The sequence below is a fragment of the Periplaneta americana genome, chromosome 4 (genome assembly GCF_040183065.1).
Source record: "Periplaneta americana isolate PAMFEO1 chromosome 4, P.americana_PAMFEO1_priV1, whole genome shotgun sequence".
NCBI classification, from domain to species: Eukaryota; Metazoa; Arthropoda; class Insecta; order Blattodea; family Blattidae; genus Periplaneta; species Periplaneta americana.
Genome location: NC_091120.1, coordinates 155,904,556 through 155,930,876, shown reverse-complemented (window position 1 = coordinate 155,930,876; position 26,321 = coordinate 155,904,556). Strand labels below are relative to the sequence as shown.

The window sequence follows — 26,321 nt, the reverse complement described above, 5'->3', positions numbered from 1 at the left end:
TTCAGATTTACATTTGAATAATTTTTTCTACATTTCCTTTATCAATAATTTGGTTTACTTCATGTTTGGCTGAAACCAATCGCATTCCTTTTGATTTTGCTGAGGGTAATCAGAATTGGTTTCAGGTTTTAATGTTGAATATAGAAGTGGTGGTTTTGCATTAATTTGTTTGGCTGAATATGCTAGTATTTTGTTTATGAGAATATTATTTTGTATTATTTTCTTGGGTAGTAATATTAATTCTATATTTTTTTACTTTAGGCTTTCTTTCTTTCTTTTATATTTACTGTATTTGGGTTCGTAGTACAATACCGCGTTTTCGTTATGATAGGTTGATATATTTGGCTTGGAAGAGATTTTTGCCCTTATCATTAAATTATTTACTGTTTTTCTTGGGTATTAAGATTTATTTATTTTTATTATTGGTGTAAGTGCATTAATTTAAGTAAAGTTAATAGAAGGTCGGATCGGATCGGCTTCAATGGTTTCTGGTTTTTCAGGAAATGAATGTAATTCATATATTATTATTTTATATTTCTATCTTTTTAGTTTTTAGGATCGGATCGGATCGGATCGGATCGGATCGGATCGGATCGGATCGGATCGGATCGGATCGGATCGGATCGGATCGGATCGGATCGGATCGGATCGGATCGGATCGGATCGGATCGGATCGGATCGGATCGGATCGGATCGGATCGGATCGGATCGGATCGGATCGGATCGGATCGGATCGGATCGGATCGGATCGGATCGGATCGGATCGGATCGGATCGGATCGGATCGGATCGGATCGGATCGGATCGGATCGGATCGGATCGGATCGGATCGGATCGGATCGGATCGGATCGGATCGGATCGGATCGGATCGGATCGGATCGGATCGGATCGGATCGGATCGGATCGGATCGGATCGGATCGGATCGGATCGGATCGGATCGGATCGGATCGGATCGGATCGGATCGGATCGGATCGGATCGGATCGGATCGGATCGGATCGGATCGGATCGGATCGGATCGGATCGGATCGGATCGGATCGGATCGGATCGGATCGGATCGGATCGGATCGGATCGGATCGGATCGGATCGGATCGGATCGGATCGGATCGGATCGGATCGGATCGGATCGGATCGGATCGGATCGGATCGGATCGGATCGGATCGGATCGGATCGGATCGGATCGGATCGGATCGGATCGGATCGGATCGGATCGGATCGGATCGGATCGGATCGGATCGGATCGGATCGGATCGGATCGGATCGGATCGGATCGGATCGGATCGGATCGGATCGGATCGGATCGGATCGGATCGGATCGGATCGGATCGGATCGGATCGGATCGGATCGGATCGGATCGGATCGGATCGGATCGGATCGGATCGGATCGGATCGGATCGGATCGGATCGGATCGGATCGGATCGGATCGGATCGGATCGGATCGGATCGGATCGGATCGGATCGGATCGGATCGGATCGGATCGGATCGGATCGGATCGGATCGGATCGGATCGGATCGGATCGGATCGGATCGGATCGGATCGGATCGGATCGGATCGGATCGGATCGGATCGGATCGGATCGGATCGGATCGGATCGGATCGGATCGGATCGGATCGGATCGGATCGGATCGGATCGGATCGGATCGGATCGGATCGGATCGGATCGGATCGGATCGGATCGGATCGGATCGGATCGGATCGGATCGGATCGGATCGGATCGGATCGGATCGGATCGGATCGGATCGGATCGGATCGGATCGGATCGGATCGGATCGGATCGGATCGGATCGGATCGGATCGGATCGGATCGGATCGGATCGGATCGGATCGGATCGGATCGGATCGGATCGGATCGGATCGGATCGGATCGGATCGGATCGGATCGGATCGGATCGGATCGGATCGGATCGGATCGGATCGGATCGGATCGGATCGGATCGGATCGGATCGGATCGGATCGGATCGGATCGGATCGGATCGGATCGGATCGGATCGGATCGGATCGGATCGGATCGGATCGGATCGGATCGGATCGGATCGGATCGGATCGGATCGGATCGGATCGGATCGGATCGGATCGGATCGGATCGGATCGGATCGGATCGGATCGGATCGGATCGGATCGGATCGGATCGGATCGGATCGGATCGGATCGGATCGGATCGGATCGGATCGGATCGGATCGGATCGGATCGGATCGGATCGGATCGGATCGGATCGGATCGGATCGGATCGGATCGGATCGGATCGGATCGGATCGGATCGGATCGGATCGGATCGGATCGGATCGGATCGGATCGGATCGGATCGGATCGGATCGGATCGGATCGGATCGGATCGGATCGGATCGGATCGGATCGGATCGGATCGGATCGGATCGGATCGGATCGGATCGGATCGGATCGGATCGGATCGGATCGGATCGGATCGGATCGGATCGGATCGGATCGGATCGGATCGGATCGGATCGGATCGGATCGGATCGGATCGGATCGGATCGGATCGGATCGGATCGGATCGGATCGGATCGGATCGGATCGGATCGGATCGGATCGGATCGGATCGGATCGGATCGGATCGGATCGGATCGGATCGGATCGGATCGGATCGGATCGGATCGGATCGGATCGGATCGGATCGGATCGGATCGGATCGGATCGGATCGGATCGGATCGGATCGGATCGGATCGGATCGGATCGGATCGGATCGGATCGGATCGGATCGGATCGGATCGGATCGGATCGGATCGGATCGGATCGGATCGGATCGGATCGGATCGGATCGGATCGGATCGGATCGGATCGGATCGGATCGGATCGGATCGGATCGGATCGGATCGGATCGGATCGGATCGGATCGGATCGGATCGGATCGGATCGGATCGGATCGGATCGGATCGGATCGGATCGGATCGGATCGGATCGGATCGGATCGGATCGGATCGGATCGGATCGGATCGGATCGGATCGGATCGGATCGGATCGGATCGGATCGGATCGGATCGGATCGGATCGGATCGGATCGGATCGGATCGGATCGGATCGGATCGGATCGGATCGGATCGGATCGGATCGGATCGGATCGGATCGGATCGGATCGGATCGGATCGGATCGGATCGGATCGGATCGGATCGGATCGGATCGGATCGGATCGGATCGGATCGGATCGGATCGGATCGGATCGGATCGGATCGGATCGGATCGGATCGGATCGGATCGGATCGGATCGGATCGGATCGGATCGGATCGGATCGGATCGGATCGGATCGGATCGGATCGGATCGGATCGGATCGGATCGGATCGGATCGGATCGGATCGGATCGGATCGGATCGGATCGGATCGGATCGGATCGGATCGGATCGGATCGGATCGGATCGGATCGGATCGGATCGGATCGGATCTACTTGCCCACATGGTAGGGAGGTTGGGATGGGCAGGGCGGAACTCGACATGCAGCCACCTCCACGTGGTGAGTTCTGGGTTGTTCATTTCATAGAGAATTAAACAAGCAAAGAGCTGCATCTCAACTATGAATTATGATGATATGGTTTATTTAACAACGCAACAGCAGAGGTATGCCGGAATTTTGCCCCTCAGGAGTTCTTTTACATGCCAGTAAACCTACTGACATGAACCTGTCGCATTTAAGCACACTTAAATATGATCGACCTGGACGGGATCGAACCCACAATCTCGAGCATAGAAGCCAACGCTATACCAACTATGCTACCGAGGCCGACTCTCAACTGGGAATGATGGTAAGAAAATGGACATGATAAAAGGAGTTCAATAACAGTAATGTGACATACTAAATCCTTAAGATAAAAGGAATAGAATCTTCCTTCGCCATTTTTGTTTTCATTTAATAAGAAATCGGTTTTGTTTCTAGGAAAGATCGCTGTGAATTCAGTAGCACTTGCCAATAGACGGAATCGCTCTTCCCTGCAGCTCTGATGGCAGTCACGAGGAGATTGCCTTTACACCCTTTCCCAGCGGTGCTCAGGTTTAAGGTGAAGTACGTGTCTTGTAGCAGCGTTGCAAAATACCTTTTACGTAAACTGATTTACTCTTAAAAAAGTATTTAAATAGTTACTCTTAAACCATAAATGTAACAGAAACAATTCGAAATTATTTGTTGGATTAATACTCAGTTCAAAATTTAACTTTAGAGTGCAGTTTACACTTTAGTGCACATCAATTGTACTCATATTCACTTTGAGGATCATCTTCACTGAAGTTTTCGGAGTTCCATAGCTACGCAAGGGAGCATGGGTCCATTCAATTAGCTACCCCGTCTTCTGTTTACAAGATATTGAAACGAAACTACGTAAGGAAGTAGATTTTAAAATGGAGAATCGATTAAACATTCTCCCAAAGAAGGGCCAATAGACCTATGGGCCAATTTTCCAGCTGTCGCCTCAATTGTTTTTCCCCTACTTAGTTGTAAACCTGCCAGTGCTCTTGTATGTTACAGTTTGCTGTAGTTTTCGTTATTATTAAAAGATTATTTAGATGAATGTAAAGATTTAAAGTTATGTTCGGATTTTTAAACTTTGTTATAATTAATTACCTTATAAATTAGTAAGAAATGTCAGGAAGGAGTAATAAAAAGAAATGGAGTTAAAATAGTTGTAAAATTATTTAAAAATTGTCTGTGGTTATGTATTCTGTTTGGAGGTTTGTTTTGATGCATCTTTTCAACATATCATTTTCTCTACTTATATTGATATTTGTCTGTCGTTCTATTTATCTCATGCATTTTTATTGTTCTGAAGAATTTTGGTGCAATCCTTTCACGTTAGTTAAAGTAGAAGAACTTCATATAATTTTCTAGGTTTAACTGTGACAATTCTAATGGTGTTACGTATTCTCTGAGATTTTGATAATGTACGGCTTAAGTCACTTCATTTATCATTGTGCTGACCTTTAAGATATGTTAATGTAGTGTTTTTCCTATTATGTCACATATTTTCACTTCTGTTATTTAAAAATAAGCACGTGGAAAACAAAGCTCATTATTTGATTTGATAAAATGAACTGAACATGCAGGTTTCAGTTCTAGTTAATTAATTTACGTGTGTAAGTAATGATGTTTTAGAATACAGCATGAGTATGAATTGCAGTCTTCTTGCATGCCAATTCTCGAGCAGTTGTATATATGAATGAAGAAAGAACATGCTTCCATATTTTTTTATCCATGCATTTTATGCCGAATTTCAATCTGCAGACAAGGATGATAATATAGTAGAGGCTTACCTCACGGTGGTTGAGTGGTCAGACCTCTGACCTGTCACGCAGGCGGCCCAGGTTCGAGTCCCGGTCAGATTTTTCATTTTAAAAATCCATAGTGACACTTGTGGTGGACAAGGTCGCAGTTGGGGTTTTTTTTCGGGGTTCTCCCGCTTTTCCGCATATTAGGCATTTACATCATTCTGTCATCATTTCTCCATTTCATCAGTATTCCCTGGCCTAGGGAAGAGGGGGGTTGCCTGCTCGTCGCCTGGGTACACAGCGAACCTTAGTGTAGTCAGCCGGTGTGGATTTGGGAATGCGCCTAGTTTGAGGATTAGCGCAATAGACCTTAACAGGTCGCAATACTGGGCCATAGTTCCCCCCTCCCATAAATTCAATTCAGTAGTATAGACTTTCTATGTTTTAAAATGTTGACGAGATGGTGGTGGTGGTGGTGGTGGTGGTGGTGGTGGTGGTGGTGGTGGTGGTGGTGGTGGTGATAGCAATGTTGGTAGTGATAGTAGTGTTTATAGTGATGGTGGTAGTAGTTGTAGTCTTCAAGAGGAGGCAATACCTTATCTTTGACCTTATCATGTGCTATGGCTGTATCACCAATGGGTATAGAGGGGTAAGATAAATTTTAGTCTGAGATGAACTTCCGTGTCGGTAGATTCGTATAATATTATTATAATATTAACCATCATGAAACAAACTATTGTATGTAACTAGTGCGAAAGTGTCTTTCGTGCACTTGTTTCAAAATTCTGGACTTGGCTAATGGCTCGTCCATAAACATCTCACTTGTCCACAAAAGTATCACTTTCTGTTCTAGTTACGTAAATAACTATTTTTTAATGATTGAATTACTTCCAAGCGGGTTTAATTGTAAGGCATTATTTTTCTTGGAAGAGGCCTTGGTGTAATGTAGAAAAACTTTCATATAATGCACCACAGACAACGTACTGGTAACTCAGAGACAGTTGGGTTAAAATGTTCATTTAAGTACTAGTCATCGAATAAGAACTATTATTACTTTGCAAATCATTATTATTATTATTACTTTGTTTGACTTGCATACAAAGAAGCATTTGTTGTTTGTTTTGCAGGAGCCCTGTGATGGCAGGAGGGTTGTTTGCGATCAGTACCAAATTCTTCTAGGAATTAGAAGGCTATGACGAAGGACTTGAAATCTGGGGAGGAGAACAGTACGAGCTCTCTTTCAAGGTGTGTTTGTGTTGAGTTTGCAAGGCTGTGGACATTTTTTGAAGGTAGAATGGGTTTACTTAAGCATTTATTGTACAGGGCATGTCTTCAAGAAGGGTCTGGATTGAACTTTCCGTATTACTGGTGAAAGAAGAAATGAATGTTTTTCGAAAATTGGACTACTTTCGTCTTCTGGTAAAAAAAATATGAGAGAGGAATTACGAGACTCGCTAGACAGTTTTTGGGTTACAATAAATCGAGCAACAGACTAGCTACGAACTAGTCTGATACTGAACTGTTCCATGCTTTGATGTCTTTAGGGAGGGTGACTGGTGGAATTTATTTTAAGTCAAAAATCGCATTTTCGTTTTCTTGTAAAAATTGAATCAGTAATCTCTTATTATATGTTGAGCAAGTTTCAGTGCTCTGCGGTGCTCGAAATCATAAAAATTACGCAATATATAAACAGCTGCACCTTTGAACTTCAATTTCAGGGAGATTTTACAAGCTTATTTCTCATACTTTCTTTTCAGCACATTTCGTCAAGTTCGAAGTGTAAAGGCTCTTACAATTTGTTGTTGTTGTTGTTATCTAATGCTGGGCTTTGGCAACGAAGCCATTAGCATTCTTGCTCTTCAATATTTCTCTGTGGTGGATCCATCAGGTAGAACTAATTAACCTAATGGCTCTTACAATTTTAATTCTAGGAAAATGGAATTTTTACTGCATGTTCTCTACACTGTGATTAGCAAATTAATATGTCAAATTTTTGATATGTTAATTACTTTTTAAATTAAAAAATAATTTGTGTAACAATAGGTACTAGAAAATTAAAAAAAAAAGCTTTTGACAAAATAATAATTTTTTCTCTATTCTAAGGATATATTTCTAAAATATGGATGCTTAGTGCTTTTCTGGGTAGATCAAAGATACTGTAATTTTTTTTCAAGATCATATACTTAAAATTTGTATGAGGAGATAGATTTTGAAAATATGTCCCAATTTTTTTTAGAAAAAGGGCATAATTCAGAAAATATCTGGGAGACATGCATGAAAATTTGTAGCATATATATATATATATATATATATATATATATATATATCGTATGTGGAATATGTGTGCCAGAAATAAACCAACTAGCTTAAATACTACAGAAGTTAGAAATTTCACCTATCATAGTGGTAGAAGACTCTTTGATCATTGAGCAATGTGCAGTGTAAGTTGTGAAATTGCTTATGTTACTCTGTACTATAATGGAGACGAAACAATTTTGTATCATTTTTTTACAGTTTTGAAAGTGGCTGAAATGAGTTGCCAGTTGAAGGGATGAGAATAGAATAGTCCAGAGTCATATAAAATTGGTTAATTTCTTACACATATTATTATGAGGAAGCTAGGAAGCTACTAGTAAAAAAATTATAAAAGTTACTCAATAAATTATGTAAATATATGCCGAAGAAATTATAATACTAACCTAATAGCACTGGACTCCAAACCTTCAACACTCTCCTGTAAAATTTTGTCTGTGTGGCTTAGAACTATATCATTCTCACTAGGGCTCTAGTTGGTAACCAAAAAATCACAGAAAAATGACCTAAAGTTTAATAGAATCTTTCCTTGAATAACCCATAACTGTTTTTTGTCCCACTTAAAAGGGTTACCATACATGTATTATTTTATTAGTGTTCACATTTAAATTGTCCACAGTCTTTGTTTTTACGATTACATTACTTAATTATTTCAGATTTGAGGAAAGTATTTTTTAAGTGAACTAACGAACTGTCTCAATGTTTGATTGACTGCAGATTTGGATGTATGGGGGTCAGATGGTGGATGCCCCATGGTCTCGTGTGGGGCACATCTACAGGAAATTCGCTCCATTCCAAATCCCCAGAAAGGGGATATTGTAGGCAGGGTAAGTCTAAAATGGTCACAAATTTAACTATTATAAAGAAATAACATATTCAGTATTGAGAATTCTCTCTAGATGTATTCATTTCATCTCCAATTAAATCATGATCATTTGAAACTATTTCACGACATATTTTAGGGACTGTCAAATGAAGAATTTAGTCTTCATGTGCTAATACTACAGTGGAACCTCGATACACTGTTCCCATTATCACTGTTTTTCCGTCTTTTTCGTCCACTTTTTTGGTCCTGAAAATAGTCCCATATAAGTAACGCTATTTTATTCTGGTTCCATCGTTCATCAAACTGCCATTTTATCACATCAGTTGTTGAGAAATCACGGTCCCGAAGCTGTATTTTTCTGGATGGATAGTTTTTTTTTTTTACTTTGAAAGGGTGAACTTTTTGCTTTCCGTTATTATCTTTGAAGCAGGAACATGCAGAATATTATGATCCTAAGACTGTGTCAAACTTTGCGGATAAGCACAAGATATATTATACCACCATAATATGTAACATGATTCATCATTTTTGTGCAGCGCAAACTCTCCACATGCGTTTGATGTAGTTTATTTATACAGAAAGTAGTTACTACGTGTGTGATCTGTGCTATGAAGACAAACATCAGATTCTGGGAAGAAACATAGTTTTATAGTAACTTATTGATTAGTCCGATTTTTCCTCACAAGAACGATGTGGAGGTATATAGCTAATATGTTGTTGTTGTTGTTGTTGTTGTTGTTGTATAGTGCCTTGCATCTGGCAATGAAGCCATTAGCAGTCGTGCTTTCCAATATTTTTGAACTGCAGTGTAAGGGGTAGTGATGTGCCTCCTATAGCTCTCCTACCCAATTCCCAACCTCAACCTCCCCGTGGTACACCCTGCTTTTAACAGATGAGGATCTGGGGACCGAATCACAGCGGTATAACTGTTTCATCTAAAATGGAGGAAATGCCATTTACATAGGTGCTGGCCTATCACAGCACAACAGCGTCCCTCAGCGGCACATGAGGGAAAGGTCGGTGGATCTAAATAACATCTATTTAGTCCTCCCGGCTAGGTCCGAAGGACCCGTTGACCAACGACAGTTGCGGTCCCCCTTGCCTAATGGGGGTTTAAGTCTGGTGAAGTAACTGCCACATTGTAAACACTGGTGCCCGTTAAGAAAACAGTTACATGAAAGCCACAACATACATGAGTATGAGTCCCAGATAAACATTCCGGTGTTAAAACTGTCCCCCAATTGGATCTCTGGGTGGGGACATCTTTAGGCAAATCTCACTATACCAATTCCAATATAGCTAATATTATTATGGAATGTATTACGCAGTCGTCCTCTCTAACGAGATTCTGCGACTTTTTTAGAGTCGGCTATGTTACAACAAGATGCTGATCTCAGTAGTGGTAAATGTTTCTGTTCATTGTTTATGTTCAGTATATAATATTTATATTATGCTTAGATGCGTACAGGAGAAGTATCTTTGTAGGATTATTAAAGAGCTAGACAGATCTCGGCATTATTATCATGAGATAATATGGTATAGGCATAATTTGTGAGGCAGGTTCTAGTTGCATGGAATACAACGGTATGGGCTAACGGAAGCCGACCTACTTTACACAGTAGTATAAATTTTATGAGAATGGATTTGTCGTAACATGTATCTGCATTTTAAATGCATCATGAATCTAGGTTCATGATTTTAACATAATTTCTGTCTAAATTACCACTAATGATCAACCTCTCATTAGGAATTTTGAACTAATTTCTAGCACACACGCCATCCTTATCACATGCATGATTTGGTATGATGGTATGGGACGTGATAAAACTCCACCTTTCTGTTTACACCAGTATCATTCTCATCTGAAATTCACTATAGATTTCAGGTGTGAAGTGTGCACGAAAGTAAAGCTAATTACAGAATTTTTCTGCAAGAAATAGTGTACATAATGTTCTGATAAAGTAATTCAGTGTAAACAATAATCATTCAGTTATTCATTTTATACCCTATTTAAGCATCCAAATTTTTATAGCAAGTTTACGAACAAAAATGAAATATTACGAGACATGTACATTATGATTTTACATTATTTAAGATCAATGTTTTTTTTATGGCGGAATGTGCCAAAACAACGTTCCAGTACCTTTTTGTTGCAATTTTCATCATAGGACTGAAAAATGTGTGAATAACTATGTTTTCAACATAATTTTTCTTTGAATGTGGTGGAACTCTGTGTAAAATATTTTATAGTGGACAGGGACGTGATTACTGTCCAGTGCATGGCAATTCTGTTGTTTTTAACCTTCTTTTCTTCCAACTATGAGTTTCAAGCGGAATTCGCTTAGACCTTGAAACTCATAGTTGGAAGAAAAGGAGGTTAAAAACGACAGAATTGCCATGCACTGGACAGTAATCACGTCCCTGTCCACTATAAAACATTCTACATAGAGTTCTACCACATTTTTCTCCTAAAGAAAAGCACTAAGATATTTTTTATTAAAAATTAAATGCATCGATTATGTGGGAATGTTTCCCTTAAAGGTCTAGGGAGTGGTGGGATGTGTCCATAACTCTGTTGCGTTTATTATATGCCTAAGTACAGTGATTTTTTATGGTTTCCCGTATTATCGTTATCCTGTATTTATAGTTTTTGTTTCTTGTTCCCCTGAAAAACTATATGAATCGAGGTTTCACTGTACATGCTTTTTCATTGTGTTATCTATATTCTTAGTGGTTGAGAAGTTACCCTTCTGCTATTGGGTACAAGGTTTGTAATATCTCTATCATCTACTAATTTCTTTTTTTTTTTTTTCTTTTTTTTTTTTTTTTTTGCTATCATACCCATCACCGTAAAAAAAAAGCTTGTTACGAATCCTTCAAATAAGCCTCGGAATGGGACTGATTCTTTGGCACGACCACAGCGAGATGGGCAGGGCATGTATAGCACGTATGGGTGAATCCAGAAATGCATATAGAGTGTTAGTTGGGAGGCCGGAGGGAAAAAAACCTTTAAGGGGGGCCGAGACATAGATGGGGAGATAATATTAAAATGGATTTGACTGAGGTGGGATATGATGTTAGAGACTGGATTAATCTTGCTCAGGATAGGGACCAATGGCGGGCTTATGTGAGGGCGGCAATGAACCTCTGGGTTCCTTAAAAGCCGGTAAGTAAGTAAGTATCATTCATCATTGTGTTTGTTTTACATTGTGCCATTTATATTTCAGCACACTACCATTTACTTTCATTTTCTCTTGTTCTTTCTATCCTTATTATCTTTTTCTTTTGTTTAGTTCCTTTTTCTTCTCATAGATGGCTTACTTCCTCTCACCTTTCTGTCTTACCGTATCCTCTGCTTTTGTTTTTCTTCTTCCCTTCCTTTTATTCAAATGATAGCCGTTGTGATTTTTCATTGGATGGGGAGAAGTTAATATTTAGCAAGGGGCCAGTTAATATTTTATAATTGCGTTTGCTGATTGGTTAAGACCGAGGTGGAGTGTATAGTTGCTGGAGTCTGGTGAAGGGACCCATTGAGGTCGGACGTGTGCCAGCAAGCTGAGTTACGAGAATATTGTTGTGGGGAATTCGCGATGGGATCGCAGTTGTGTATGTTTCGTAGGGCATGGGCTCTGATGTAGATCGGGAGTCGAGCAGGTTGTGTGAACCTGCGATTGGATCGCGGAAGAAATACGTGTGGAAAGTGAGCCTCAGAAAAGCACGGATATCGAACTGGGTTCGAGGATCTGTTCTGGGAAGTATGGAGTCAACTCGGATTGTATAACGGCGGATATTAGTTTTGTGCAGTATTTGTTACAAGCTGTGATGGGACATTAAGCCTGCTGCACACACCCACGAGATTTGCGATTTAGTTTATTTCTGTTTGGTTTGTTATTGCACCAGAACATGGTTTGTGAGAATGTTCTAGAAATAAAAAATGGAGGAATACATTGTTGCGTCGAGGGTGAGGGGTGACCAACCTGTTTGTAACGGTTTCCATGTGTGTTTTCAGTATTGGTTATGAGTGAGCTATATCAGGAGTTGGATGTCAACAGTGTGAAGTGCCTACGAATGTAAGATAACCGTCTGTTTATTGATTAATGAATATTCTCAGTCACGAAGATATTTTCTATGGGACGAAGTTACAACCTTATTATTTGTGTGTATTCTCAATAAATGTTTTTATTGAGGGAATGTGTGTGTTGTTACTCAACTACCTTGACAAGCAGATTTCCATCTCGATCATAACAATTCATGGCAGGGTTATTTTATTATTTATTTGTCTTGTATTACAACCAACAAGACTAGATAGGCCAAGAGCGCCTCAGTGTTAGCAGAGTAGCGTGGTTATGATCGGCGTTTGGAATCTCAGAGCCGAGGTACTTGAGTTTGTGCTGTTCTGTTGTATTTTATGTTTCATGATGGATACTGAGCTGGTGGAGTGGCGCGCCCTTCATAAAGACGAGTTGTTATATGAGCTGAGAGCGCGTGGGGCGGAGGTCGACTCAAACGTGGATGTTACTACTCTACTAGCCAAAGCTAGGGAGCCTGGTTTCGTATCCCAGCAGACTCTGCGGAAATATCCTCAGTACTGTATCGCTAATGAACTGTTCAAATGTGTAGAAATCGTAGAGTCCTTTTTGGAAGTTTTGGAAGAGTTGAAGGCAGATTTCCAGAAAGATCGTTTTAGAAGAGTATGGAACAGGGTGCTGCATTGGGAATTACGACTCAAAGATATACTCGAGGTTAAGTTGGAAGTTGTAGATAGAGAAAAATTTGAGAAGGAAATGCAGAGATTGGGTATAGTGAAAACTGAATTAGCGAATTTGAAAAAGGGTAGGAGCCAAGAGAGTCAGATTTCAACTCAGGATACCACGAGAGAGCAGAAACAGGGTTCAGTGGTGGGCACTAAAGCTCAGGCCCCTGTAAACGTTTCTAGTGTGGACGGTAAAAAGGACTATCTTAGTTTGATGTTTTCTAATATGCCCGATCCTTTTGACACCATTTTAAAGAAGGGGATGGTTTTCTCTGTGAATAGTATACAGTCGGTGATGCATTTTTTGAGGTTACTGGTGCAGCTTAAGGATATATGTCGAGTTTTTCATATGGATGAGGTCTCATTGTTGCATCGGATCTTCCCTTTTGCCAACGGTGTGCTGGCTAACAGAGTTTTGACAGCCATTGGAGAGGAAATGTCTTTGTTAGAATTCCACAAGAGTATTTTGAGGGAGTTCATACCCTATAGGAATCGCCATGTTTTCTTTGGCGAATATTTCTACCGGAAACAAAGTGACTGGGAAACTCTGCTAGAATATGTGGAAGAGTTGAAGGTGATTGAAAAGGTTTTTCTGGCAGGGCTTTCGGAGAGACAAATAGTGGATGCTGTGTTGTCAGGGGCTCGAGATCCCGAGGTCAGAGCTCAGTACCTGGGCGCCGAACGGCCGCAGAATTTTAAACAGTTAGATGAGTTATGTGTGCAGAGTCAGGCGCTATTTGATAGCAGTGTTTTGATGGGGGCCACACCAAGTAGATCGGCCGGTTCTGTACGAGTTGAAAGGTGTTTTGTGTGTAAAAGAGTAGGTCATTTGGCGCGTGAATGTAATCAACAGGGTCACGTGGACCAAAATCAGAGCAAGAGTGAAGCAGTCGTTCGGATTGTGTCTCGTGAGATAAATGTCCCTCCTCGCGGTCAGTGCCCCGTTGCTAGGGCTCAGTTAGGTGGAGAGTTAGTGGAGGTGTTGTTGGACACAGGCAGTGTCGTTTCTTTGGTTAGTTTAGAATTAGCGTGTAAGAAGGGATGGGAGATTATCCCCGGGAACGTAGTGTTGTTCTCGGCTACTTCACAGTCACTTTCGGTCAGTGGATGTGTCAGTTTGAAAGTAAAGGTTGGGCAGGTAGTTTGCGAATTTAGTTTCTGGGTTGTCGAAGGCTTGGTTAACTCCGCAATCTTTGGCGCTGATTTCATGGCAGAGATGGGGCTTATTGTAGACATCCCACAGGAGGAATTTTATTTTAAACGTGCTTCGGAGGTCAAATTCCCCTTTGCTAATCGATGTAAGGTACCCAAATTGCTTCCATTTGGGGCATCGGTGGACTTTGTTGCTCTTATTAGAGTTGTTAACAAGAGGATTTTTGTTGAATTGTTGGTCATTAGAGAAGAGAGGATTTCCTCTATAAATGGGGTATGAACCCATTAGCTTATTTAGCTTACTTTTCAAATAGGGAAATAAAAATAAATGAAGCTCCTTTATAAGAATTTTTTGTTCCAAGCAATGTTTTGAATTCTTTATGTAAATTTATTAATAATTTATTTCATAAAATCAGGAAGTAGATTCGAGTTTTTTGGGGAAAGAACGGGTCGGCGTTGGTCAGCCGGAACTGAGTGTTTCTCCAATTGTACTTCCGGAGTTGAGTGAAATTCCCTTGTCGTTTTCAGGAGTTACGAAGTTTCTACACCATGAACCCGATCCAGGAGTCAGTTTGGAACGTTTTCGGGAGGAACAGGATAGGATACCTCGCGAGTTGCGAAAGGGTATAACTTGTTATACCGCTAAAAGTTATCGGGGGCCGAAGCCAGGGGTTACCAGGGGATTTGTAGCCACAGTGTCAGTTCCCCGTTTAAGGTTGGGTTTTGTGGCGCCCAAGAAGACCTTCTCCGCGCCCACGTTTCTCTGCTTAAGGAAGTGTGGGGTGCGCGGCACCAACCACATGGTCAGGGGTTTTCCCCCATGATTATAATACCCGTGTGGTTGCCAGGTTAAGAATAGCACCACTGCAGCCCATGCATGAAGTAAGAGTCTTCTAAAATGGGCACCTTTTCTCCCTAAGGGAATGTTAAAAAAAAGGGGGGAAAAGGTTAGGTTAGGTTGTGCGTGGGCAACTGGTCAGTTTGGCTGTTCCAGGGTTTTTATTGTGACGGACGGCCAAACGACACTGCAGACCGAGTTCGTGGTTTGTGACATCAGAACTGGTTTGGGTTTCTGATAACTCTGTTGTAACAGAGCATTGTTCCAAAAGGTCTCATTTGAGCTATTAGTGAGCTTTGGTTTGTATTCATAGTAAAGTATATTGCACCGTATGGTGATACTTACCAAAACAAACCAAGAAGAACTGGGTACATTCTTATGTTATGTGTGGACAGTATGATGAGCACTGTGTACTGACCTGAATTGTGACGAAGAAGTGTGTAACTTCGCAATTTATGAATAGACAGTGAACATTGAAATACTGATGAATATGCTCAGCAGGAAGTGTCAACATGGTTGAAAAGACTATTATACCAGAAGTGGATTTATGTTAAAACAAGTTTAAAGACATTACTTGGAAATTTGTATTTTTCATTTGATTTCTTTCATTTCTAGTTTATTTTATTCATTTTCACATTGATGTATCATTGTAAATTTCTTTGTTTTTAGTTGTGTATTATTAAGTGTGTATTTCATGCTAGGTTAGTTTTTCTGTACCATCACAGCTCGGGTTTTTGTTTTGAAAGAGGGGGCCGTTTGCCCGCAAAATTTTCTTTACTTTTCTTGCTCGCTCCTTATATGTTTTATCTTCTTCTCTTCCATGATCTTTTTCTTTAGTAGCTTACTTTTCTCCTAATTTCCTTTCTTTTCTTGTCCTTTTTCTTCTTCCTTTCTGTCGCTTTTGAATGTTACTGCTCATGCGTGGATCATTTGCTCCGATTAAGTTTTGTGTGGCATTCTCTCCTCATTACGCCAAGTGTGGAAGCGTGCTGGGCCCATAACCCAGAGGTCCGTAGATCAAAGGAATTTGAATGGTTGGAATGGCTGCGACGGACTGTAGTCATTTCAAAGGGGCAAGTGGGTCGCGAGAGAGCACGGGGGGATACCAGCTCGGCCCGTGGATGCTGGGTGCCTGAATGATTTATGGTCGACCGTCTGGATTTTACAGCAGTGACAGCAGTGCTGGTTGTGCACTAGAGCGACACTGGTTCTACAGGCATAAGATGGGACATGCTCGGAGGGGGAGTTCCCTCTTGTAGCTCATTCTCTCCACGCAGATCCTTTGGACCTGAGGTTGGCGCTGTTCAGGAACTGCGCCAGTTTTTGGGGGGGGGGAGTCTGTGCCGTTTATATTTCGGCACACTACCATTTACTTTCATTTTCTCTTGTTCTTTCTATCCTTATTATCTTTTTCTTTTGTTTAGTTCCTTTTTCTTCTCATAGATGGCTTACTTCCTCTCACCTTTCTGTCTTACCGTATCCTCTGCTTTTGTTTTTTTTCTTCCCTTCCTTTTATTCAAATGATAGCCATTGTGATTTTTCATTGGACGGGGAGAAGTTAATATTTAGCAAGGGGCCAGTTAATATTTTATAATTGCGTTTGCTGATTGGTTAAGACCGAGGTGGAGTGTATAGTTGCTGGAGTCTGGTGAAGGGACCCATTGAGGTCGGACGTGTGACAGCAGGCTGAGTTACGAGAATATTGTTGTGGGGAATTTGCGATGGGATCGCAGTTGTGTATGTTTTGTAGGGTACGGGCTCTGATGTAGATCGGGAGTCGAGCGGGTTATGTTAACCTGTGATTGGATCGCGGAAGAAATACGTGTGGAAAGTGAGCCTCAGAAAAGCACGGATATCAAACTGGGTTCGAGGATCTGTTCTGGGAAGTATGGAGTCAACTCGGATTGTATAACGGCGGATATTAGTTTTGTGCAGTATTTGTTACAAGCTGTGATGGGACATTAAGCCTACTGCACACACCCACGAGATTTGCGATTTAGTTTATTTTTGTTTGGTTTGTTATTGCACCAGAACATGGTTTGTGAAAATTTTCTAGAAATCAAAAATGGAGGAATACATTGTTGCGTCGAGGGTGAGGGGTGACCAACCTGTTTGTAACGGTTTCCATGTGTGTTTTCAGTATTGGTTATGAGTGAGCTATATCAAGAGTTGGATGTCAACAGTGTGAAGTGCCTACGAATGTAAGATAACCGTCTGTTTATTGATTAATGAATATTCTCAGTCACGAAGATATTTTCTATGGGACGAAGTTACAACCTTATTATTTGTGTGTATTCTCAATAAAAATGTTTTTATTGAGGGAATGTGTGTGTTGTTACTCAACTACCTTGACAAGCAGATTTCCATCTCGATCATAACAATTCATGGCAGGGTTATTTTATTATTTATTTGTCTTGTATTCCAACCAACAAGACTAGATAGGCCGAGAGCGCCTCAACATGCAATCCAACCTTGGGCCCAGTATCACCATGCTTTTCAATCTACTTTTTGGTTTGCAGTTGCTGTTGAGTGCATAGTAATTTTGATCCTTTGTGACAAGCAATACCACTAGGGGCAGAGATCCATTGTAGCATAGTCTGTTGTGATTTTGGTTCATGGAACTTTATCATTGTCTGAATGTCATATATTATGGTGGTGATAATAAAATTGGAGGTGGCTTTGATTGTGGGTTTATAATCTGTGAATGTAATAATTTTTTGTTTAATATTGGTTTGTAAAAGTATTTTTGAGAGCTGTTTCAATTGATGTAGTTTCTCCATACCAAGAGTATGTATTGGGAGAATAATTGGCAACATACTCATGCATCTGTTTCTTGTTTGTTATTAAATAAGCAAGCCATCTCTGTGTATATTTCCAACCATTCATTTTGTGGATAGAATTATTGTACAGTTTAAAGTGCTACCGATCTCTGGAGTTCTGGTTAGTTGTGAGATTTTTAATTGGTTCCAGTAAATGTATGTATTTCTCTATGTGTTGGTATGGTGAAGGGTTTGACAATTGCCATGGAAATTCAGCTTTTTCTGATTTGTTTTGCGAGATTTTCTCTGAGCCCAATATGGGCTTTAGAAAATTTTCACTTGTTGCTGTATGGCACCTTTTTGTTATTATTTGGATTCCTTTTCAATTTTAATTAGGAGTAAAGCTTTATTGTCGAGTTCTACAGTTATTGACAGGTTATGATCGCTTCTATTGTTACTGTAGGTGTGGACTTTGTTTCTCTTGTTATTATTCTCAGTGCATTGTCTTGAATTTTTTTTGTAAGTACAGAGTTACCGAAAAAAATGACAACATTTTGTGCTCTGAAAACTTTTAATTGTATTCAGCTAGGAAGTTGACTTTGTTACAGATATTCTCACACAGTATGTAAGTTTTTTTTAACTTTGTTAATAAATTTCTGTATTGGCATCATTTGTAGCGCAGCACAGCAAACTTGCACTTTGGAAGAATCTCGCACAAATTGCACTATCTCATTTGGTTGCTCAGATCTCCAAATTCGGCATCTGTGCCGATTTACGCAACCATTGACATGAAACATCGTCTCGTCTGTGAACAGAATATGTTTCAAGAAAGTTTAATCTATCTTGCCTAGAATAACATTTACAAACTTGACACATTTTGGATGATCATTTGGTTTCATTTCGTGCCTTAGTTGAATTTTGTATGTGCATAATCGTAATCTCTTTTGCATAACATGTAGAGTAGATTTCGTAATTTGTAGGTGTAAATTGCGACGTTTGAATGATTTCTTCGGGCTCCTATTGCAAGATTGTCGAATACGCTCGACATCTGCTTTGCTAGTGCATGACCACCCACGAGATTTGCAACCCATTTCTTTGAACTTACAAAACCATGCAGTTATTAACTTGTATGTTGAAGCTTCTCTACTGTACATTTGTCTAAAGTTATGCTGAACAGCAACAACAAACTTAACTCCGTGAACCATAGCACACATTGAGCTTTTTCTTGTATAGATGCCATGATGCTAGCACACTAACAAAATGCTAGCTTCAATGTTACATGAGTAATAATCACTAAATTCATTCATTCATTCATTCATTCATTCATTGCTCTGCCCAAGGAGAGGTCTTTCACTGCAAACCCAGCTTTTTCCAATTTTTCTTACTTTCTTCCTTCCTCTTTGTCTCCTCATGTTCAGTACTGCCAACAGAAATTTGATAACATCCATTATGCTGTAAAAAAAAAACCATGTTAGTTATAATCAAATGTTATCATAGCACAAAATGTTGTGATTCTTTTTTGGAAACCCTGTATTTTAGATTGTTCATTGTGCCATTAATTCTTATTCATTGTAAAATATTTAGCTTTGTAAGTTCTGTGGAATAATTCAATACACAGTTCCTCTCCATTTGGCTCTACCAGGCTTTGTTTAAAAAATGTTACTTGCAATGCTCAGAGAACTGGATTTCTTTCATTTTCTTTGCAATCTCTTAATAGTATTCTGTTAATAGAGTTGGTATATTTCCCTCAGTGCAATAATAATGAAATAAATGATCTCCATTACACCTGAATATGTTTCATATATAATTGTATTTCCCTTTATTTTGAGTGGATTATGTTTCTCAGAACTACCGTCGAGTGGCAGAGGTATGGATGGACGAGTACAAGGAATATCTATATAATAGAAGACCGCACTATCACAGCATTGACACTGGTGATATCAGCAAGCAGAAAGCTCTACGTGAGAAACTGCACTGAATATCATTTAAGTGGTTCATGGAGAATATTGCTTTCGATCTGCCAAAGAAGTACCCACCCATTGAACCCCCTGACTTTGCTCAAGGAGAGGTGAGTTGTGATATCAGAAATTTGTTTGCTTTTCCTTTAGGATAGATCTTATACCCTTCAGCACTTCGAAGCACAGCCATTTAATGCCCTGTCTGTTGTAGCTAATAGTTGTTTCGGACTTTTTTATGTTACTTTCACGAATGTTTTAATTCATAAATTTAAAATATCAATGCAGATTATAAAAGGGACCACATCAGTGATTATTTTGATATATAATGCAAATAAAATTACTGATTGAAGTTTAGTGATGTAAAGGTGTAAGGGGTAGTGATGCGCCTCCTATAGCCTCTCCTACCCAATTCCCAACCTCAACCTGCCCGTGGTACACCCTGCTTTTAACAGATGAGGATCTGGGGACCGAGTCACAGCGGTATAACTGTTTCATCTAAAATGGAGGAAATGCCATTTACATAGGTGCTGGCCTATCACAGCACAACAGCGTCCCTCAGCGGCACATGAGGGAAAGGTCGGTGGATCTAAATAACATCTATTTAGTCCTCGCGGCTAGGTCCGAAGGACCCGTTGACCAACGACAGGTGCGGTCCCCCTTGCATAATGGAGGTTTAAGTCTGGTGATGTAACTGCCACATTGTAAAAACCGTTAAGAAAACAGTTACATGAAAGCCAATATGTGTCCTGTGTAATGATCCAGCAGAAATGAATGAAGATCACTTGAAGACCTGTGAAGCATTAAGATCAGAAGAAACTACAGTTCAAAAGTATTGGAAAGCACGACTGCTAATGGCTTCATTGCAGATGCAAGGCACTAGACAACAACAACAACAACAACAACAGTTTAGTGAAACATATATTTTGGATATTTACAGAAGAAAAAGGTAAGTCAGATGTTGGATAAGAAATAATGCTACAAAATTTAGCATTCTGGTATGCAGAGTAGCACATTATAATCAGGACACTGCCAACTTGTTTTCTTTCGCCCTTCTTGCCCAGTAGACTGTGTGCCTTCTTGGAAGAGGCTATATTTATTCTTGTTTGTTGAATTAGTCTTGTTTTGTGTGGCTAAATTTTTTTTTCGGGAAAAAATCTTTCAATTAGCATGTTACTTTACTGTTGCTATTAGAGTTGCGTCCTGTATAAATGTTGCAACTTTCTCTGCATGCCTCTAACCTAACTGTTGTAAGAATTTGAACAAATGATATTTTTTTGACTAGAATGCATCTTTGTCCGAGGTGCAATTCATGAGAAAATCTAACTTTTCAAATGTAACACGAAGTTGAAAAATCTTTTCTGGATGTTGCACATATCATACTGCTCTCTATCGATTGTTGCATAATCTACTTACAAATGAATTAGCAACGAGTGTTATCTAATAAGCAATTGCATCTTCTGCATGTAACTGGCTATTGTCAAGTAAGTTATGACGTCACTGGACGAGTCCATATAATAGAGGGGCGTTGACTGAAAATAGAAGAATTTATTATTTATGTGTACTTACTTACTTACTTGCTGGCTTTTAAGGAACCCGGAGGTTCATTGCTGCCCTCACATAAGCCCGCCATCGGTCCCTATCCTGAGCAAGATTAATCCATTCTCTATCATCATATCCCACCTCCCTCAGATCCATTTTTATATTATCTTCCCACCTACGTCTCGGCCTCCCTAGAGGTCTTTTTCCCCTCCGGCCTCCCAACTAACACTCTATATGCATTTCTGGATTCGCCCATACATGCTACATGCCCAGCCCATCTCAAACGTCTGGATTGAATGTTCCTAATTATGTCAGGTGAAGAATACAATGCATGCAGTTCTGTGTTGTGTAACTTTCTCCATTCTCCTGTAACTTCATCCCTCTTAGCCCCAAATATTTTCCTGAGAACATTATTCTCAAACACCCTTAACCTATGTTCCTCTCTCAACGTGAGAGTCCAAATTTCACAAGCATAAAGAACAACCGGTAATATAATTGTTTTATAAATTCTAACTTTCAGATTTTTTGACAGCAGACTGGATGATAAAAGCTTCTCAACCGAATAATAACAGGCATTTCCCATATTTATTCTGTGTTTAATTTCCTCCCGAGTATCATTTATATTTGTTACTGTTGCTCCAAGATATTTGAACTTCTCCACCTCTTGAAAGATAAATTTCCAATTTTTATATTGCCATTTCGCACAATATTTCCGTCACGATACATAATCATATACATAATCATATATATTTATGTGTAAGGAACCAGAATTACTTTAAACATATTAAACGATAAAAAAAACCGTACTCCTAATGATAGAAAAATAGCAATAAAATACAAAACAATAAAATGGATACATATTTACGTAATCATTGGGATTCTATGAATCTCCTGTCACTTTTTTTGGGCTTGACTCTTATTTGAATATAATCCATAACACTCTTTTCTCTTTCTCAATAACAATCATCTCAATATTTTTGTGAAATATTCAAAATACTAGTGTCATAAAAATTAGAATATTTTATTTATAAAACACTCGAACTCAGCTAATATCAATGAATAAAAAGCATAGACTCTTTGCATGCCACTACTGCAATTAGCTATTGCAGTAACTGTATGTTTTTTCTACATAGAGTCACAATAAGAAAATACAAATAACACAAAAAGAAATTGTATTATTATTACCAATAACATGTACAGTGGAGTCCCTCCGTTGGAATCCTCTGTTATGGACGCTTATAATTTGGAAAGCTAGCTGACTCCTCCCACTACAGGAACACCACTCAATACGTTGATGATTGGTTTGCTCATGCTCGACATTGACATCAAAAGATACAGTAAAGAAGAAGAAAGAAATTTATTTTCACTTATACATGAAGGTACAAAGTTAAGAATAATTTTATCATCTAAATATATACACATACAAATATAAGGAGAAGATTTTGTAATAACATATACAAATATAAGAGTAAATAATTACATTGGTAACTCCTCTAAATAAAATAATTATTTTAACATTAACGACAAAAATATTTTTAAGAACTTAGAGTGATACCATTTCATAATATATTTTCTCAGACAAAAGATTAAGTGGAAACTTGTAGGATATCTGCTGTATGGTCCCTCCAATGCATAAAGACAAGTACATTATCCTCAGTAATACATAGTATTGAAACAGTAAATAGTGTTTGTACTCACCCTGTTGCTTACACTCAGTCCTCTGTCTACGAGTCACTGAGTTCATTGCTCGGCAATGATTGCATCAGCTAGGTACATAAGACCAATAACATAGTATACAGTATATACAAATGTATTAAATGAATTGTGATTGGCTAATAGTTTTTACCCCCATTTATGAATAACGAAGGTACTGTACTGTATTATTATTATTACCAATAGCAATCATAATATATTCATTTAGAATTGTAATATGAACAATTATGAATGTATGTTTACGGAATATTACAAGTGCTCATAGTCTGAGTAGAAGCCCTGTACAAATTGTGAGGCGTCCAATATGTCAACCTGAGCTAGACTTGGGTGTGGGTTGCTCATAGCATACAGTAGGCCCAACTTTTGGTTACGTAGTTGCTTCAGAGTAGATCAAAATATCTTTTTCTTCCTGTTATTTGGTGATTTATATAGAATTGCTATCCATTCTTTTTAAGAGGTTTACTGAACTTCTGTTTCTTATAGAAACAAACAAAAGATCAGGACAATTTTTTAACACTAGAGAGGGTATTTTAGAGAATTACTTAAAACTGCTGTTTAACTGCATTGATTGTAATGCACAAATATGCTTAAAATACAGCACAATAATTATTATTATTATTTATTTAACTTGGTAGAGATAAGGCCATCCGGCCTTCTCTTCCCCTCTGTATATACACTATGCATACACACTGATGCCTTTCCAATAGCTGATATCATTCACAGTGACCTAAAATAAACCTAACAGAATACTCTTCATTTATTCTTCGTGTCACATAAGTTATCTCTGCAAACATTGTAAAAATATGGTTTTTTACAGACATATTCAAAATCTTCAGTTTTATTACCTCATGCAAGTGAAAATGTTCTATTTACAATTTTGATAGCATGCAATGAATAATTCAATGGATAGTGCATTAGCATTTGTACAACGTTTTAATCTCCGTCCTTATACTTACATAGCAAAGAAGGGCAGCACTGCTACTTACAGACCTGTTACTAAATCTACGTATTACTCTGTGAAGAGATTTATTATATCTAGTACTTAGACTTCAACAAACAAAATTTGATAACACAATCCCAAGGGAAAAAAATGGAACTCTCTGCATCAAAATCCACAGTTAATTCCCGATTTACCACGAAAATCGTCTGTAGCTGCATTTGCAGTAGATTGGCAACAGGCCATGATTGTTTGGCTAAACACCTGCATAGAATTGGAATATATCAGTCCCCTAACTGCCCATTGTGCAACTCAAACCAAGAAATGGATTCGGAACACCTCAAAATCTGTGCTTCATTGGCTGGTCATGATAATATCTTTGAAAAATATTGGAGTGCAAGAGGTCAAATAACTTTATTGTCAAACGCCTGGCATTAGAAAACAATAAACAACAACAACATACTTACATATATTTGTAGAAGTTATTTTTACTTTGTGTGCATTTTCAGATTCGAAGTGTGGCAGCACCAGAATTGTGTGTAGACTCCGAACATAAGAAAGCTGATGAGCGAATTGGACCGAAAGATTGTATTAAGGACAACCGAAGGTCCTCGGGGGAACAGGTATGTCAGAACTCTTTGTAAATGTATCAGTAATATTCTCAATTTTAAAATGAAAATGATAATATATCATCTGTAGACTCATCTACCCTTATTTTTAATTCTTTCAAAAATTTTTTATTTTATATTTTTATGTCATCTGAAAGCTTGAACTTTATAATTTTCAAAAATATATCAATTTTGTCTCTATGATCTTTGATTATTTAATTAGCTGAGTTTTTGTTGACTGGAAGCACACTTTCTTTAAACCGGAAGTGCAGTTCTACAAGTGTCAATCCATCACATTCTGTCAATTTTATATATATTTCGTGTCATAACAATTGGAATTTGGTGGTAGAGTTTGACTGTATTATTTTTCATAGTTAGAAAGGTGTGTGTTTGGTTTTACACAATTTTTGATACGCTCAGGATGTAGATGTTCAGTTCAGCATGTTCAGTGTTACAGCATTTTACAACACTAATGTTAACACAAAGTGCACTTTGAATTGAGATATTTTCATTATTCTTGCACCAAAATAGAACTGATTAATGTACCTAACAAACAATGTCTTATTGCTCAGAAAGTTAATTTAAAGCTCCAAGATCTTAAATTATTCTTTTATGTTTGAAATTTTCAAAAAATGAAATGGCATTTTTCCTTAATGGGATAAGATAGGGAAAAACTGTTTTCACGTCTTATTCTGTGTTCTTTTAGGAGTAAGGCCGTTTAAACACTGGGACACTGATGATGGTCACGGGTGACGGTCACCTGTGATTGCAATGAACACTCGTGGGTCACTGGTGTCGAACACAGCTAGTATTGCCAACTGATTAGTTAGTAGCTTCTGATAAAACTTTGTGATTAGTTAGTGAAATGGATTCGAGTGAGGATCTTTTGTTGTTACTGCTATAGAACAGGAGGAAGATGAAGAAAAAGCGTTCATTATACAGATATCCACTGCTAGAAATCACAGGAATGGACATAATACTAAGGAAAGCAATCTCATGAGATGAAAAACTTTCTCTCACTTTAAGCTACTGTTCTTTTATTTTCTTTTATTTTGAGAATATTTGACAGATTTTAACTGGTAGTAGTATATTATATATTTTAAAATATAAAAATTGTCACTGATAAGTTAATCGTTGCTCTTCATGAACTGTTGGAAAGTATAACAAAGATTACTAGAAATGTTATGTGAACATTTGTGTTGCTGCACGTCAATACTTACTTACTTAGGTACTTACAAACGGCTTTCAAGGAACCCGGAGGTTCATTGCCGCCCTCACATAAGCTCGCTATTGGTCGCTATCCTGTGCAAGATTAATCCAGTCCTTATCATCATATCCCACCTCCCTCAAATCCATTTTAATATTATCCTCCCATCTACGTCTCGGGCTTCCCAAAGATATTTTTCCCTCCAGCCTTCCAACTAACACTCTATATGCATTTCTGGATTCGCCCATAAGTGCCACATGCCCTGCCCATCTCAAACATATGGATTTAATGTTCCTAATTATGTCAGGTGAAGAATACAATGCGTGCAGTTCTGCATTGTGTAACTTTCTCCATTCTCCTGTAACTTCATACCTCTTAGCCCCAAATATTTTCCTAAGAATCTTATTCTCAAACACCCTTAATCTCTGTTCCTCTCTCAAAGTCAGAGTCCAAGTTTCACAACCACGTAGAACAACCGGTAATATAACTGTTTTATGA

At 39.6% G+C, this 26,321-nt stretch overlaps 1 pseudogene; it reads left to right on the top strand.

The window, feature by feature from the left end:
- Nucleotides 1-6,357: 6,357 nt before the first annotated feature.
- LOC138698968 (putative polypeptide N-acetylgalactosaminyltransferase 10) overlaps nucleotides 6,358-26,321 on the top strand; it is a 38,593-nt pseudogene continuing 18,629 nt past the window's right edge.